The sequence below is a fragment of the Hipposideros armiger genome, unplaced genomic scaffold (genome assembly GCF_001890085.2).
Source record: "Hipposideros armiger isolate ML-2016 unplaced genomic scaffold, ASM189008v1 scaffold_303, whole genome shotgun sequence".
Classification (NCBI taxonomy): Eukaryota; Metazoa; Chordata; class Mammalia; order Chiroptera; family Hipposideridae; genus Hipposideros; species Hipposideros armiger.
Genome location: NW_017731653.1, coordinates 1,906,522 through 1,924,488, shown reverse-complemented (window position 1 = coordinate 1,924,488; position 17,967 = coordinate 1,906,522).

The window sequence follows — 17,967 nt, the reverse complement described above, 5'->3', positions numbered from 1 at the left end:
ATTGTGGCTGAATGAGACAGAGGGCAGCTGCACTGCCAGGTGCTCCTCCTAAATAGCCCACACTTAGGGAGACTTACTGGCTGATGCGCTCACTCGTTCTGAGCTTCAGTGCTAGGGGAGCAGCTTGAAAGGCAAAAGGAATATACGGGGAGGAACTGAATTGTCTGGCTTCAGGGTAAGGGGTGGAGGGGCAGCTTTCTGCTGGACAGAGGAACTGGTGGAAGCAATTGTTTCTTTGTTGAGCCCTCCCCCTTCCCAGTGTGCAGACTTACGCAGGCACCATATCTGAGTCTCCATCAACCTGACAAATGCCATTCATTCACCCCACCCTGCTGATTCTGAGACCCCCCCCCACCCCACCCAACTTTTGGGCTCACCCAAACCACATCCAGTTGCTTTTTCATACAAGCCATCTACCTTGGCTCATGCTGCAGACTTTCTGAAAGTCTCTCAAAGGTTCAGAAAACCCATACAAGCAGCATCTGGCTTCAGCATGTTCCATACCTCTGGCTGAACAGCCCTAAGCCTGGCGCTAGTGGCAGCCAGCTTGCTTTGCAGCTTGGCCTCTTGAGGCCCCTCCATGCACAGCATGGGCAGTAGCCATCTGCAGATTGCTTTGTGGCTCATGCCAGGTGGCCCCAGGCAGGGCACAGGCTGCAGCTGAATATGGCCAGCAGGAGATCCCCTCTCAGGTGGCCTTGGGGCTGGCATACCCAGTGGCCATCTTTGAACTGACCTGGAACATCACTTGGCCACCTCCAAAAATGACAAACCCAAAGGGCAGCCTAGGCAGGCACCAGAGCTCTGCTAAAGCGAATCTTGCTCCACAGGGTCAGCCTCTGCACAAGATCGTCTTCACTGTAGTAATGTCCAGGCCTCACAACCAATAAGCCTGAGGGTCATCCTTCCCATTGACATGCAAACTGAAACCAAGGCTCAATTAAAACAGGAGGACACATGCAACCCACAAAAAGCACACACCTGGAGTACCAGCTCTGGTGGCTAGGGAGACTGCTATTGAGCTTCACAGAGCACCTACTACATAAGGCCTCTCTACTAAAACTGAGAGACATAGAAGCCCTACCAAATATATAGAAACAAACACAGGGAAGCAGCCAAAATGGGGAGACAGAGAAACATGTCCCAAATAAAAGAACAGAACAGAGCTCTAGAAAAAGAACTAAACAAAGTGGAGACAAGCAATCTACCAGATGCAGAGTTCCAAACACTGGTTATAAGCATGGTCAATGATCTCAGTGAGAACTTCAACAAAAAGATAGGAGACATAAAAATGGAGATACAAAACATAAAAAGAACCAGTCAAAAATAAAGACTACAATAACTGAAATGAATGATACATTAGAGGAAATCAATGGTAGATTATATGAAGAAGAGGATTGGGTCAGCAATTTAGAAGATAAGGTAGCAGAAAACACCCAATTTGAACAGGAAAAAAAAAAGAACCCCTCAAAATGAGGATAGTCTAACAGGCCTTTGGGACAACATCAAGCATACCAACATTCACATCATAGAGGAACCAGAAAGAAAAGAGAGAGAGCAAGGAATTGAAAACTTATTTGAAGAAATAATGACTGAAAACTTCCCTAACCTGGTGAAGGAAAGCCCAAGAAGTGCAGAGAGTCTCAGACACAATGAACCCAAAGAGGCCCACACCAAGGCACATCAAAATTAAAATGTCAAAGTTTAAAGACAAAGAGAGAATCTTAAAAGCAGCAAGAGAAAAGCAATTGGTTATCTTACAAGGGAGCTCCCATAAGAGGCTGTTAGCTGATTTCTCAACAGAAACTTTGCAGGCCAGAAGGGATTGGCAGGAAATATTTAAAGTGATGAAAAACAAGGACATACAAACAAGATTACTCTGCCAGTAAAGCTATCATTTAGAATCCAAGGACAGATAAAGAGCTTCCAGACAAGAAAAAATTAAAGTAGTTCGTCAGCACCAAGCCAGTATTCCAAGGAATGTTAGAGAGATTTCTTGAAGACAAATATATATATATATATATATATATATACATATATATATATATATATATATAAAATGGCAATAACAACATATCTATCAAAAATTACTTCCAATGTAAATGCTCCATTCAAAATACATAGGGTCGCTAAATGGATAAGTACACAAGACCCTTACATATGCTGCCTACAAGAGACTCAATTCAGATCAAAAGACACACAGAGACTGAAAGTAAAAAGATGGAAAATTTTATTTCATGAAAATGGAAACAAACAAACAAAAAGCTAGAGTAGCAATACTTATACCAGATAAACTAGACTATAAAACAAAGACTATAACAAGAGACAAAGAAGGGCCTAGTAATCGCACTTCTGTGTATTTATCTGAAGAAACCCAAAATACTGCTTCAAGGGGATGTGTTCATCCATATGTTCATTGCAGCATTTTTTACAATAGCCAATTTATGAAGGCAACCTGGATGTCCCTGAATGGGTGAATGGATAAGGAAGAGGTGGTACATATATACAATGAGATACTACTCAGCCATTAAAAAGAATGAAATGTTGCCACCTGTGACAACAAGGATAGACCTAGAGGATATTGTGCTGAGTGCAGTGAGTCAGACAGCGAAAGACAAATGTCATATGATTTTACTTACAAGTGGATTATGAGGAACAAAATAAAAATAAATAAACAAAATGGAAACAAACCCATAGATACAGGGAACATTTTGATGGTTGTCAGATTGGAGGGGGTTTGAGGGAGTGGGTGAAAAAGGTGAAGGGATTAAGAAATACAAATTGGAAGTTAAAAATTGTCAATGGGATGTAAAGTAAAGCATAGGGAATATAATCAGTAACATGGTAATAACTATGTATAGTGCCAGGTGAGTACTAGACTAGTTAAGGAGATCACTTCTTAAATTATATAAATGTCTAACCACTCTGCTGTACACCTGAAATTAATATAAAAAATATTGAAAGTCAGTTATCATTGAAAAATTAAAAAGTATGTATGGGGGATTTGGGAGGGAGGTAAAGCAAAAAAAGAGGTTCAAAGTTCCAGGTATAAAACAAGTCATGGGGATATAATATACAGCATAAGGAATATAATCAATAATATTGTGATAGCGTGGTTCTGTATCAGCTGGTTGCTGGATTTATCATGGGGATTACTTCTTTAGGTATATAAGTGTTGAATAACTATGGTGTACACCTGAAACTAATATGATATTGTATGTAAGCTATATTTTAATAAAAATCTTTTTTTTTTAAATCACATATTTTCAGTATATAGCAGAACCTAAGAGAAGAAATTACTCTCACCATCTCCATTGCATCCTCAATCTGGGCCATTTGCTTCCCTTCTCTCTGCCAATCTGATGGATATAGATGAAATTACTTCCCCCTAACACCCTTCCCCTCTGTCTCTAGGTCTCTTAGGAGGTTCAATGTTCCCCCTTACCCACCTGAGTCATTAACTCAGAACAGGAAATGGGGAAGAGGTTGGAATTCTACCCAGGAGAGAGCCAGAGGACCAGAAGGAGCCAAGACTTTGGCCAATTCAGGGCATTTCAGGGCAGCAGCAGCCCAAATTTCCTGGAATCTCAGCACAGAACAAGACCAGTTAGTTGCCTCTTATAAACCTCACTGGCAACTCCTTTCCTCAGTCTCCAGCCCCACAATGCCTCATATTCACACATGAATTAATAAGAACATGAAAATTTTATTTGTCCAAGTCCTCTCTATCAGGAAAGGCTCTCCATGCAGCCAGGCCCAGTCCCTGGCACCTCTGGGAATCAAGGAGGTATGTCACAAAGGCTGGAGGTCCAGGAGGACCCAGACCTACTCAGGACCCTTCAATACTTTAGAACTGGCTCCAATTATCCAAAAACCAGGGAATAGCAGGCAACCAAGATGAATTTCCTTTCATGCTGTTTCAAACTCCATCGTAACAATTTATCTTAGCTTTCTACCAATTGCCCCACTTATCTCTGTTATTCTCTTGTTTTAAGGGTCTCCAAAGTCAATTCCACTCAGCTCATATGCCCCAATTCTGCATTCAAGCCTTACACTAACAAGTCCCCAGCACTGAAGGCCCTCACTTCTATCTCCTCACCAGAGGCTTCTTTGCCTAAGAAGTCTCCACAAATTAACTTCTTCCCCAGCAACTTCCTGAGGTCTGATAACTCCTCAACTCTCTGTCCATCAGGACAAAGGAATTTAAAATGTACTGTGTTCCAAAGACCTCACTTAGGCCAAGTCCCAACTTGATGGTAATAAAGAGAGAGCATAATTTGTTTCAAATAAACCAGAACTTCTCCGTCTAAATGAGCACCACATTCTTCAAGCCATACTCATCCCACATGGACTTCCAACCTCCAAAAAATTGTCTCCCCTTTCTAACTGACTTTCAGAATGAGTTCAGGAGCTGGACAATAAAGGGAGCCTTGCGATGAAGTAACAAAATTGACTTGTTAGCCTAAATCTCTCTCCACCTTATTCCTTGCCCTTGGTTCTTAATGATAGTTGACCATTTCCAAATATTAAATAACTCATCTTTCAGAGGTACATGATATGTAACTTTGATATTATTCAAAGCCTGGGACAATGACTCTGAGGACATTTTTCTGGCAGGCATATACAAAATTCAGCCACCTTACCGTCTGTTCATACCTAGTGCACTTGACCAAGGTGACTGAGCTTTTACCAGCTCAAGCAAAAAATTCATTATTGCAGTGCCCACAGATGCTTGGCAGAAAGACCAGTGAAGTCACTCAGGCAGGGATCAGTGTGAGATGACCAGGTAAAGGCATCTTCTGTCCATGTCTTAGATGCAGGAAATATCACTCCATCCTTTTAAAGGAAGGGCCACCTCGTCTCTCTGTATTCCACTTCTCCCACCCTGCCGCACCCAGGTAGAGAAGAATGGAAAAGAACACACAGAATAGGAGGAGGGTCAGATCAGCATCCCAACAATCACCAGATGTCCAACCAGGTATCCAGGGACAATCACCCCCACAATAATCCAGAGAACTGGAGTGTGCTTCTTTTAACCACACCAGGGAAAGAGAAATTAGTCTTCAGGGTATCATTCCTGCCCTGCTCCCATCTCAGGCCTCCCTCCCTTTCCATTTCAGGTAACAGCCTAAGCTTGGTAACAGGTCATTACAGAGCTGTTTCAAATTAATGAAAAGCATTTTGTTTTAAGTTAGTGGGGGAAAACATCCTTACCATTCAGACCTCTGACCCCTCACCACCATTCCTGGGAGGTACCTGTCCCTTTAATCCTTGAGGCCCAGAAAGGGGAGGAAATCAAGGGTGCGCAGGGTGCTCTTTGGTGGTGCTGATTCCAGCCCCTTGAGGGCTACTTTCCTTCTAGAAAAGACTTGTGCAAATATTGGGTCATCGGGAAAGTCATGACGTATTTTTCTATGTTTTTCAATGCAAAAATGCATCATGACTTTCCCAGTGACCCAATAGTAAGAACTGTTCCTGTTGGAATGAGCTGTCCAAGATGACTTTTGAATTGAGGAGAGAGCATCCTCCCTTCAACACACACACACCACACATACACACAGAGACACACAGACACACCACACACACACCACCTATCACAAACACCTCCCACATACACCACTTACACACACACACCACATACTCACACACACACACCACACCACACACCACACACACCACATACCCACACACATACCACAAACACCTCCCACATACACCACACACACACACACACACACACACACACACACACACACACACGCTTTGTGCTTTCCTGCAACTAGAACCTTCAGCTAGCTTAAGCCCTCCCCATCTCTAACCCTCTCATTCACTTGGTTTCAGATCTTCAGGAATGTAGCACTTCCTCTCCACTCTCCTGACCATAATGCCTGAGTGTTGCATCTAACATTCCCCCTCTTCTGCCCCACAACATCCTTATGCTACTTCAGATCTTCATTTTTTCCTCCTCTAGGTACTCCCCTCTACAGGCCATATTCATATCAAATTCTTTAGTTTAACTTTACTACCAAGCCTGGACTGTGAGCTCCATGAGGGCAGAAACCCTGTCACACTTACTTCTCTGATGCCAGTGCCCAGTATCTGACAAGGGCTGGAGCCCCAGGCTACCTTCCTCTGAATTCTCCCAGCTCCTCCCATCAAAGGCCTCTACATCCATTTTTGACATGCAAATTAACTCACTTCAACTCTCAACTCTTAGCCACTTTATTCCTATCCTGGACCACTGGAGCTATCTGAACTTCCTTCTGAAGACCCTCCCAGAACCCATCAGTTAAACAGAGGGGCACCAAGCTCACCCAAGCCAAATAGCCTCCATATGTTAACCTGTCTTCAGGGCCCTTTATGGGGAGTCCCAGCATAAACTACTTGGGAATTCGAGGCCCAGTGCCAGACCTCCTCACCATGGAACCCCAAGGAGACTGTCCATGCCTATAAGAACATGTAAACTCTCTTTCCTAACTCAAGAAAGCTTCTATAGCCTGAATTGCCAGGTAGGCATTAAAGACAACAGATGGAGGAAAATACATGAAGAGGCAGTGGCAAGAAAAAACCAAAATCTATGTGAGAAATTGAAAGAAATTTGATGTGACTGAAGCAGAGTCCAGATGAGGGAGTGAGAAGGTATTGGAATGGAAGGGGCAGACAAGAGCCTACTTATGACAGGACACGTGGGCTATGCTATAGAGTTTGTGTATTAGAAATAAATCACTTGGACAGTGGGTAGATGGGAGATGAGACTATCAGAGGGAAAATCAGTTATGAGGCTGATTTTTTAGTAGAGATAAGAAATGGCCAGGCCCAGAGCTGAGACAGAGGTCCTGGAAATGACATAAGGACAGCATGTCAAGAGGGAGACTTGATAGACCCCATGTTTTCTAATGTAGGTAGTCAAGAAGAAGGAATAATGTAAAATTACTCTCTGATCTCTATGTAGATTACTGGGTGAATGTTGGTGCTGTTAGAACAGAAAAGAGTGGAGGAGGATGTGCAGGTGATGGGAAGAATCTGGATGAGACCAGTTTTCAACCCATAGGGTTTGATAGACATATCACTTCCTGTGATTGCCCATAAGCTGGTGGATATTGACATTCAGGAGAGGGGTTTGGCTGGAATGAAGATGTGGGAGTCATAAGTGTCACTCCAAGAATGAGTCACACAGAAGAGTATGGAAGAGGAGAGGAGACAGGGGCTAAGAATAGAACATTAGAGAATATTAAAGGAGCAGGGAAAGGTAAGTCAAAAAAGGTATGAAGGGGGTCCAAAAAAGGAGGGATGGAGGGAAGGATAGAGGGGTGTGGAGAGTACACATCCCAACATTTCAAAAGATGAGATGAGTGGTTAGCAGTGTCACAAACCCACAGCTGGAATGTGGAGATTATAGTGGGTGCCTTGGCAAGGATTGTTTCTGTTCCAGGAATGATGGTAGGAACATTACAGGGTGGTAAAAACATAAAGTAAAACAAAGATGTTGAGGGGGAAGGGAGGGAAATGTCTTTTTTTTTTTTTTTTCAAAAAACCTCAGTTGTAAAAGGATTGGAAAGAAGCTAGACAGGTATGGCATAAAGAAAACGTTTTGTTTGTTTGTTTTTTTGTTTTTTTATATGCCTGTATGTTGAAGGGAGGAAGCCAAGACAGGCTCACAATTAAACAAGCAGAAGTCTGGACGGAAAATTTTCTGAGGAGGTGAGGACACGTCCAGAACACAAGGAGGAGCCTCACCCAATCTCCCCATCTGAGCTTTTCCCATTTGAAATTCACAAATGCCCTGGATTGTGCTGCATGCTGCAAGGCAGAGTCAGAGAGATTGTGTGACATGCCCCAAATCACCCAGCTACTAAATGATGGGGCTGATCTCTACCCCTAATCCTGCGGACTAGGAGGGGCATGCTTTTTATTCCAAGATGTGATGTCTCCTGCTATTAGCACTGCATGCCAATTGTCTCTTCATCTGTCTGGGGTCCTTGCACACTGTGCACCCTTCAAGACAATACCACAACCCACTCATCTTTGTCTACCTGGGCCCACATAGTGCCTGGCAAATAGAAAGCACCTAGGGAAATGAACCTAAAGCTGTTTTAACCACAGCTCCAGGTAACGAGCAAAAGCAGGATCCACTCTATGCAGAGAAGATGTCTCAGGAAATAAACAGGCTTTGTGAGGACCAGAAACCAAAGTTTCAAGTTATCCTTGGCTCCCCAACTTGGGTTTGGGAATGGATGGAAGAGGGCAATGACCAATGTTGACATACATATTCCTCAATAAACCTGTAGAATAAGGACTATAATTTGCAATCATCAAATGAAACACAATTGATGTGGAGCAGGTGAATTGCTTCTCCCAAGGACACACAGTTAGTAAATTACAAAGTAGACACAAACCCATATCTTCAGTGCTGATTTTGCCATCCCAAAGCAGACACAAGTTCTTAGAAAGTGGTTCTGAGGCAAAGAAGAAACATCTTTGGGATTTCATCTAATATGGATTATTCACCCTACTGGCTACTCTCCCGCACCTGAAAAGTGATCTAGAGCTGACTACATTTTATGGATAATTTACCAGGAGAATTTTCTGGAGTTGAGGATCATTAGCTGGAATACCTTAGTTGGGGCCTACAGACACTAGGTAACTGGTTACAGTGTGGAGACTCCCAAAGGAGGTCCCACCATCTCCAGGCCTTAGTGAGAAGGAGTCATCAAATGCCCTGAGAGCAGTCTCCTAGGATGGGCTTGGCCCACTCTGGGGAAGCCCAGCCACTCCACTCTCTTCTGAGGAGGCTGAGTCTGACCTCCTGGGTCACCCACCCACTTCCAGGCAGAGGGAGAGACTTCTGGGCATGGTTCTCCTTCCAGAGCCCTCCCTAAAAACCTCTCACAGTCTCCTCCAGGACCCCAGATGCCACCAGAGATGGCAACCAAAGAAATAAATGCTAGAGGAGAGGCAAAGGATGCCTGGAGGCCCATTAGGACAGTGCTAGCACCAGAGATGCTGTCCAGGACCAAACTGCAGGAAAGGCAGGAACCAACTAGCCCCAGCCAGCCTTTGTTTGACTTAACAAGTGGCTCAGAGGTAAGAGAAGAGGAGAAGAGAACATACCACTGGAAGACTGGCTCCCATTGGTCCCTATCATCATTAAAAGAAGCTCATCAACCTAGTTAACACTTTCACTTGCCCCACCTTAGTGGTGCCCTGAGACCCTGCCCCCACCCAACTTTTGGGTACACCCAAGCCACTTCCTATGGCTTTTCCATACAAGCTGTCTGTCTTTGCTCATGCTGCAGACTTTCCTAAGGTTTCTCAAAGGTTCATAAAACCCAAAGAAGTATCATCTGGCTTCAGCATGTCCTATATGTCTTGCTGAACAGCCCCAAGCCTGGCACTAGAGGCAGCTGGCCTCAGTTCACAGCTGGCTACAGTCCTGCTGTACCAATGAAAATTAAAGAACTCTATAGGCATAGATTCCCCCAGAAAATCATGATGCCCACGGACTTGTCCATCCCCAGCATACAATCAGGTCCTATGCCAGCAACTTTCTCTCCATCCACCATTCCGCTTATGACAGTCACCTTGCATCATCACCATTACTCCCTGTTTCTCTTCTGGGACCTAAACATGAACTGAAACTCCCACATCTACATCAGCTCTTCATCCAGTCCACCTGGATATAAAACTTCAAAAATTACCATTTTATTACTTACTGGATGAATTGATAAAACCCACCACTCTAGGTAAGATTATTCTATAATGGTTATTTGGTTACTTTGGGGGATACATTTTCATTTTAGAGTATTTGAACCAGTTTATTATTCATAATGAAATTTACATTTGGTAATAGCATCCAGATGATAATAATAATCTTTCAATTTTAGACAAAATCAAATATGTGAAAGCTATCTTTTAGACAAAGAAAAAAGTATAGTCAAGTTTCTAGTGATGGTTGCTCACACAGTAAATATTAAAAAGTTTCCAAGAATATAAAGTGTTATACTTTAATATTTTAGATTGTTAATATTTTACAATAACTCTTACAAATTAAATAATTAAAACCCAGTAATTATTACCAGCCTCTGAATGTAGTTCTTAATTTCTAAGTGTTGATGACATCTGAAACAAACGACTAGCTTTGATTGTTTAAATGAGTCGATGGTTTTAATTATTATAAAAAGAAGATTTGAGCTTTGATGTGTAGTATTTCAATTTCAGCTGATTTTTTAAACTGGATATGTGTGCTTTATAGGTGCACACGTGATCATGGTTATATAATACGAATATTTGAAATTTCATTTTCTGTGTTTTCTCATCATTTGATTAATGCCTAGCATATTAATAGAATTTAATGTATTAGTTAACTTGCAATTTTAATTGCTATAATGCAACCTTACTTTATTTAATGAAGAATAAAACTGATCCTATTGTGAAAAAAATAAAAAATAAAATAGCAATAACGACATATCTATTAACAATTACTTTTGATGTAAATAAATTAAATGCTCCAATCAAGAGATAAGGTGGCTGAATGGATAAGAAAAACAAGACCCATACATATGCTGCCTACAAGAGACTCACTTCAAATTGAAAGACAACACAGATTGAAAGTAAAGGGATAGAAAAAGATATTTCATGAAAATGGGAAAAAAAAAAAAGCTGGGTAGCAATACTTATACCAGACAAAATAAATTTTAGAGCAAAGGCTATAAAAAGAGAAAAGGACCCAGTAATCCCACCTCGAGGTATCCAAAGACACCCAAAACACTATTTTGAGGGGAAGTGTGCATATATATGTTCACTGCAGCATTGTTTACAATGGCCAAGATGTGAAGGCAGCCTTGGTGTCCACTGATGGATGAATGGATAAAAAGGAGGTTATATATATCATACATATTTATATATACCATATTATCATATATATATATGGGCATATATATATGCCCAGAGAGACAGTACCGACTCACCAGACCCCAGGATCTCCAAATATTCAGTGGTTTACCTACTCTGATACACACAAGCATGAGATCCATGGCTCTCCTCCTGGCAGCTCTGGCTGGGGCTCTGATCTGTTCCTGTGGGCATGGCCCTTCCCCTGCACCCATCCTTAGAGCCCTCCTGCCTGCAATATCCTCTTCTCCTCCTTGGCAGAGGCAGTTCTCCAAAGCCTGTCTCTGCAGCCCACTGCTTCTTCCCACTGGGTTCTCCACATAAGGGTCTATGCCCTCTCATCAGAGGAAGCCAGGCACCCTCCAGTGCTGCTGGCTCTACCGCTGCATATCCCCACAGTCTCTGGTTTGCCCACTCTGCTCTAGCCACTCTGGCATTCCTTTTCCTTCCAATGAGCAAAGCCATTTCCTACCTGCCCAAACTCTTACACATCCGCTTGCCCATTCTGTTACCCACCCACCGTCAACCCCCTCCCATCCAATCTTCAAAAGCTTGCCCCTTTACCGCTCTGTGTCAATGGATTTCCTCAGATCAGCTTTATTGAAGCCCTACAATAGTTTAGGCCCCTATTTTCCATTTTATTACCTCCTGCATTTTGCCTTCCTAGAACCATCACAAATGTAATTAAGTCATTGTTTATGTAATTATGTTAATTCCTCTGAATGTCCCATGGACTGTCAGTTTCCCCAAGCAAAGCCTTTCTATCTTCCTCAAAGCTGTATCCTCAGCTTCTAACACAATGTCTGGTGCATAATATGTGCTTCATTCATGCTGTTGAAAGAATAGAGAAATGGAGGGATGAGACCCTCATGTCTGCAACCAGGTCATGTTTTTCTATTTTAATTATGAAACTCAGATATCTAGCAAGGTATAGAAGAGAGTCAGATAATGATTCTGTCTTCAAAGGGATGTTATGAGTAGCCTAAGTCTTGGGAGAATAACAGAGAAAGAGAGATTTGGTTTAGATCTCAAAAAAGCATTTCTGGTGGACCCCGTGTAGCAAAGATTTATCTCCCATCTGCCTGAACCTACACTCCTGAGATTAAAAGGCTGAGAACTCCAGGCAGCCGCAGTTGGATCTGGCTCATCTGCTGCACCTTACTTGACATGGCCACTGTTCTCTCCTTTGCAGATGACCCAGAGGCTGCCTCTGCCCCAGGATTGGTGAACCATGAGTCCTTCCTCTCCCTCCTGCTCCAGCCCCCAATAATGATTGGGGGTGTGAGTGAAGGAAGGAAGAGAAGCAGAAGAGGGGTCCAAGAGAAGGAGGACTGGGATAACTACCTTTAGGAACCACAGAGAGCAGACACTCCCTGAAAGAGGGAATTGTGCACTGGAGCAGGACAGAGGCTAGGAGAAAAAGACGGAGCCCCTGCCTGGAAGTGGAGCAGGGAAAATGGGAGAGATAGGAAAATTTCTCTTAACTCTCCATCGGGTGCAACTGATCTCACAGATTCATTGCACACAAATTTTCAAATATCTAACAGTTAACTTAAGTATCGTGACTCATCACATCCTCATCTTCCCCCTCTACCGTAACCTATCGCCAGTCACATTTGTGACTTAGTACAGTAAATACATATTTCATAGCGGCATCTTTGTGTGCAATGAATCTGTGAGATCAGTTGTGCCTGATAGAGGGTTTTAGAGAGCAGGAGAAAGGTTACATTAGGAGAGTTCAGAAGTTTTCATCAAGTCCCAAACTCACCAACACTTTCAATTAAAAAATCTTTTATGTGGGTCCCCATTTCCCACCATATAACTCCCACTTCCTAGATACCCATGATCTGGATCCAGGCTACTTTTCAAATCTAACTTCTCCAGACTCCACTTCTTGCATCTTTCACATCAAGCTTATTAATTTCTTCCTATGTCCCAACTTTGTTTCTCCTGGATAACATTCCAATCCCTCACAGGCCCAGGCCTAGCAGGATTCAAGCCCCAGCTGTTTTCTGAAGCCCCACCCTGCCCCACTCTAGTTAAATACTAAGAAGGTCTCAAGGTTTCCATGATTCTGTGATGCAAGGTTCTCCTTTTCATCTAAGCCCCAGCTCTCCCACACCTACACTCACACACAAGTTTCTCTTATTATAACTTTTCTCTATAAGCATAGTCTCTGTCTTGGCCAACCACATTCCCCTAAGGGAGAAGCTAGTCCCTCAGCAAGACCTCTCCACATTTGGGTGAGGGGGTTAGGGGTTGAAAACTGGAGGGTGGAAGGAGGGAGGTTCTTGGTTCTCTTTAAAGTGATGTGATCTTCATCCAAAATGGTGAAGTAGATAAATACTGTGCCTGCATCCTTCCATGAACACATAAAAACGATAATTAAGTTATACAACAATCAACCTGGAGAACCATATGAAGTCTAGCTGAGCAAAAGTCTTATAACTAAAAATATAAAGAAGAAACCACGTCGAGATTGATAGGAAGGTTGGAGACGAGGAATGGGCCCCAAACCTCCATGTGACGATTGAGAATCAGGAGGGATATCTTGGCTGTGGATTCTCCCCCAGGAGGAGCAAAAGACCCCAGCCCTCCACAGCAGGCTCCCCAACCCAGAGTACTGGTGCCAGGAAGAGGAGTCCCCACAACATCTGGCTGTGGAAAACAGTGCAGATTCCAACCATTCAGTTGGGATGGAAAGCTGCGGGAAACCAAGACGTCCTCAGACTCAGTCATTCTCAGGCACTCACCTTGGGCTCCAGCAGAGAAACGGTGACTCAGGGAGCCTCAGGGACCTTTGGAGACATTAGGGGCAGGAGGAGCAGGCTGAGTTGCATGGCTTTGGGTGGAGAACTGGAGGACAGTCAGCATTTTTCTGGTGAAAGGTTCTCCTTCAATGCAGCTGGCAGGTGGGTGCCATCTTGTCTGTGTTGAGCCCGCCCCCCATAGGCCAAATTTGAATCTGATTGGCCTAGTGAGCTCTGCCCTGTTGATTCAGCTGGGACCCAGCCTTACCCAGCTTGTGGAGGCACTTTCTTGTGAGCAGCCAGTCCTGCCCTCATTGCACTCTTTTTTGGAAAACTATCAGAATCTGGCAGGCCCCAAGCAGGCAGCAACTGCCTCCTTGTGCTCTGAGACTTTTACTGAGTCGCTCTAAGCTTAGCATTGGCACCAAACCAGAATCTACATTTACCTGGTGACCACAACTCTTCCCATTCTAGTGACTCCCTGAGACCCTGCATCACCCAACTTACGTTCCACAGGAGGCTGTACCTGCAGCTGAACCTGAAGGGAGTCACCGGGTGGCCTGGCTTTTTGCAGAGCTACCCCACACCCAGTACTGGTAGCAACCTGCCTTGGTTCACAGCAAGGCCTCTCTCATGTGCCTCCAGGTATAGTGCAGGCAGCGAACAATGCAGATCTCTTTATAGCTCCTACCGGGTAGTTTCTGGCTGATCACAGGCAGTGAGTGACCTGGGCCTGCGCCAGAGCCCCTCCAAGAGGCCCCAGAACAACATACTTGGAGGTTGGTTTCAGACCATAGCAGAACACCACCCAATTATCCCCACAAGTGGCACACTAAAAAGGTGGTCTCAACAGGAACCAGAGCCCTCTGGGGTAAATCCCACTCTGTCTGGTAAGTTCCCTGCACAGCAACCCATAAGCTGTGAATGTGGCCAAACCCCACAGCCAATCAGCCTGAAGGTTAATCCCACCCACTGACATGCCAATAGCAATCAAGGCAAAATTATAACAGGACAGCACACACTACCCACACAAGGGCCACTCCTGAAGCACCCAGTTCAGGTGACCAGGGAGACTGTGCCACTGGGCCCCACAGGGCATGTACTACATAAGAGTACCCAGTCAAGACAGGAGACATAGCAGATCTACCTAATACATAGAAACAGACACAGAGAGTCATCCTAAATGAGGAAACAAAGAAATACACCCCAAATGAATTAGCAGGTGAAAACTCCCCCCAAAAAATCTGAACAAAATGGAGGCAAGCAACCTACCAGAGACAAAGTTCAAAGCATTGATTATAAGGATGCAAAAGGAAATTAGTGAGAACTTCAACAAAGAGATAGCAAGCATTAAAAAAAAAAAGACATAGAAACCATAAAAAAAAAACAGTCAGAAGTAAAGAATACAATAACTGAAATGTAGAATGCACCAGAAGGAATCACCAGCAGACTAGATGAAGCAGAGGACTGAATCAGTGATTTGGAAGACATGGTAACAGAAAATACCCAATAGGAACAGCAAAAAGGAAAAAGAATCCATAAAAATTAGGATAGTTTAAGAGACCTCTGGGAAATCAAGCATAATAACATTTGCATCATAGGGGTGCCAAAAGGAGAAGAAAGAAAGCAAAGGTTGAGGATCTATTTGAAGAAATAATGAATAAAAACTTTCCTAACCTGCCAAAGGTAATAGACATATAGCTCAGGAAGCACAGAGTCCCAAACAAGGTGAACCCAAACAGGCTCACACCAAGACACATTATAATTAAAACAGCAAAGATTAAAGACAAAGAGAGAATCCTAAAAGCAGTAAGAGAAAAGCAGTTAGTTGTCTCCAAAGGAGCTCCCATAAAATTTTCAGCTGATTTCTCAACAGAAACATTGCAGGCCAGCAGAGATTAGCAGGAAATATTCAAAGTTATGAAAAACATGGATCTACAACCAAGACTACTTACCCAGCAAGGCTATGGTTTAAAATCAAAGGACAGATAAAGAACTTCCCAGACAAGAAAAAAACTAAAGGAGTTCATCACCACCAAAACAGTATTACAAGGAATGTTAGAGGGACTTCTTTAAGACAAAAAAAAAAAAATCAAAAATCAAAAATAGGAAAAATAAAATGGCAATAACTACATATCTATTCACAATTGTTTTTTATGTAAGTGGATTAAATGCCCCAAACAAAAGATAGGATGGCTGAATGGATAAGAAAACAAAACCCTACATATGCTGCCTACAAGAGACTCACTTCAGATCAAAAGACACACACAGATTGAAAATAAAGGGATAGAAAAAAATATTTCATAAAAAAAAATTTTTTTTTTAAAGCTAGAGTAGCAATACTTATACCAGACAAAATAGACTTTAAAACAAAGGCTAGGCTCAGTTGGTTAAGAGCTTGCTCAAGAGGGTGAGCTCTGAGCAACAGGGTCACTGGTTTGATTCCCGGACAGAGCTGAGCTGCTGCTGAGCTGCCAACAGGTGGCAGGATGGCTCAGCTAAAAATTTTTTTTAAAAGGCTATAAGAAGAGACAATGAAGGACCCAGTAATCCCACCTCTAGGTATTTATCCAAAGAAACCCAAAACGCAACTTCAAGGGGAAGCATGCATCCATATGTTCATTGCAGTATTATTTATAATAGCCAAGATATGGAGACTGGGTGTCCATCAATGGATGAGTGGATAAAGAGGAGGTAGTACATATAAACAATGAAATATTGCTCAATCATGGAAGGGAATGGGTTCTTGCCATCTTCTACAGCATGGATGGGCCTGAAGGGAATTGTGCTGAGTGTAGTGTCAGACAGAGAAAGACAAATATAATGTGATTTCACTTATATGTGGAATCTAAGAACAAATTTAACAAACAAAACAGAAACAAACTCATAAATACAGAGAACACTTTGATGGTTGCCAGATGGGAGGCAGGTTGAGGGGGTGAGTGAAAAAGGGGAAAGGGGTTAAGTACAAATTAGTTATTACAAAATAGAAATGGGATATAAGGTGCAGCACAGGAATGTAGTGAATAATACTGCATTAACTATGTACGGTGTCAGTTGGGTGCTAGATCAGGGTGATAGATGGGAGGGGCATTGGGGCAGGGTGACAAAGGTGAAGGGATTAAGAAATACAAATTGAAAGTTACAAAATTGTCAATGGGATCTAAAGTAAAGCATAGGGAATATAGTCAATAATATGGTAATAGCTAGGTATAGTGCCAGGTGGGTACTAGGCGAGTCAGAAAGATCACTTCCTAAATTACACAAATTTCTAGCCACTATGCTGTACACCTGAAATTAATATAAACTAATATCAAATGTCAAAAAAATGTAAGATCCGTGCTCGTATCAGCAGCACATACACTAAAATTGGAACGATACAGAGATTAGCATGGCCCCTGCGCAAGGATGGCACGCAAATACGTGAAGCGTTTCATATTTTAAATTTTAAAACTAAATGTAAGATCCTAGAACACAAAGGTGTTGAGTCATTTTATGTTTCCTAAATGAAACAAGGTATTGATAATCGCTCCAAAATAAACAAATAAATGAAATAAAATAAAGTGATGTGATCTTTCTGCCAACATGATTTTCCTCTCCCTGAATCATAATCCACTCTAGGAAAAGGCCATGAAGAATCAGGAAACACCTTTGAGGCAGCAGGAAAAGGCTTGAAAGATGCTAAACCCTAAAAGACCTGGGAGAGAGGGGGTGTTCCCTAAAGCAAGGCCTTGAGAGGGGAAGGAGGGGAAGGAGCTATTATTCCTTCCACCCTTAACTCTGCAGCAGCCCAGGAGGTGTCAGCAGTCAAAAAAAACAAATGCAAAATCCCCAGTGTTAGCCAAAAACACATCAAAGCCATCAAGGAAACACAGATCCACCCCTCTGGGTAAGTCTGTTGTCAACTTCAGGGTCTTAAATTAGAATGACTAGGGCAGAAGCAGGGTGGCAGGGTGTAGGGCAAAAAAGGTGAAGGAGACTGAGAGGTACAATCAGCAAGTCACCGGGATGTGACGTATAGCACAGATAATACAATCAATAATATCGTAATAACTTTATATAGTGACAAGAGGTTACTGGACTTATCGGGGTGATCACTTCCTAAAGTATATAAATGCCTAATCACTGTTGTACACCTGAAACTAATATAATATTGTATATCAACTATACTTTCTTTTTAAAAATTGTTTTCTAATAAAAAAAGCAAGATCTCTAGGGCCAACCTATGTAGAAACACAGAGAAACAGATCCACCCAGATAAGCCCAGCCTCCTGTGTGTGTGTGTGTGTGTGTGTGTGTGTGTGTGTGTGTGTGTGTGTGTGTGTGT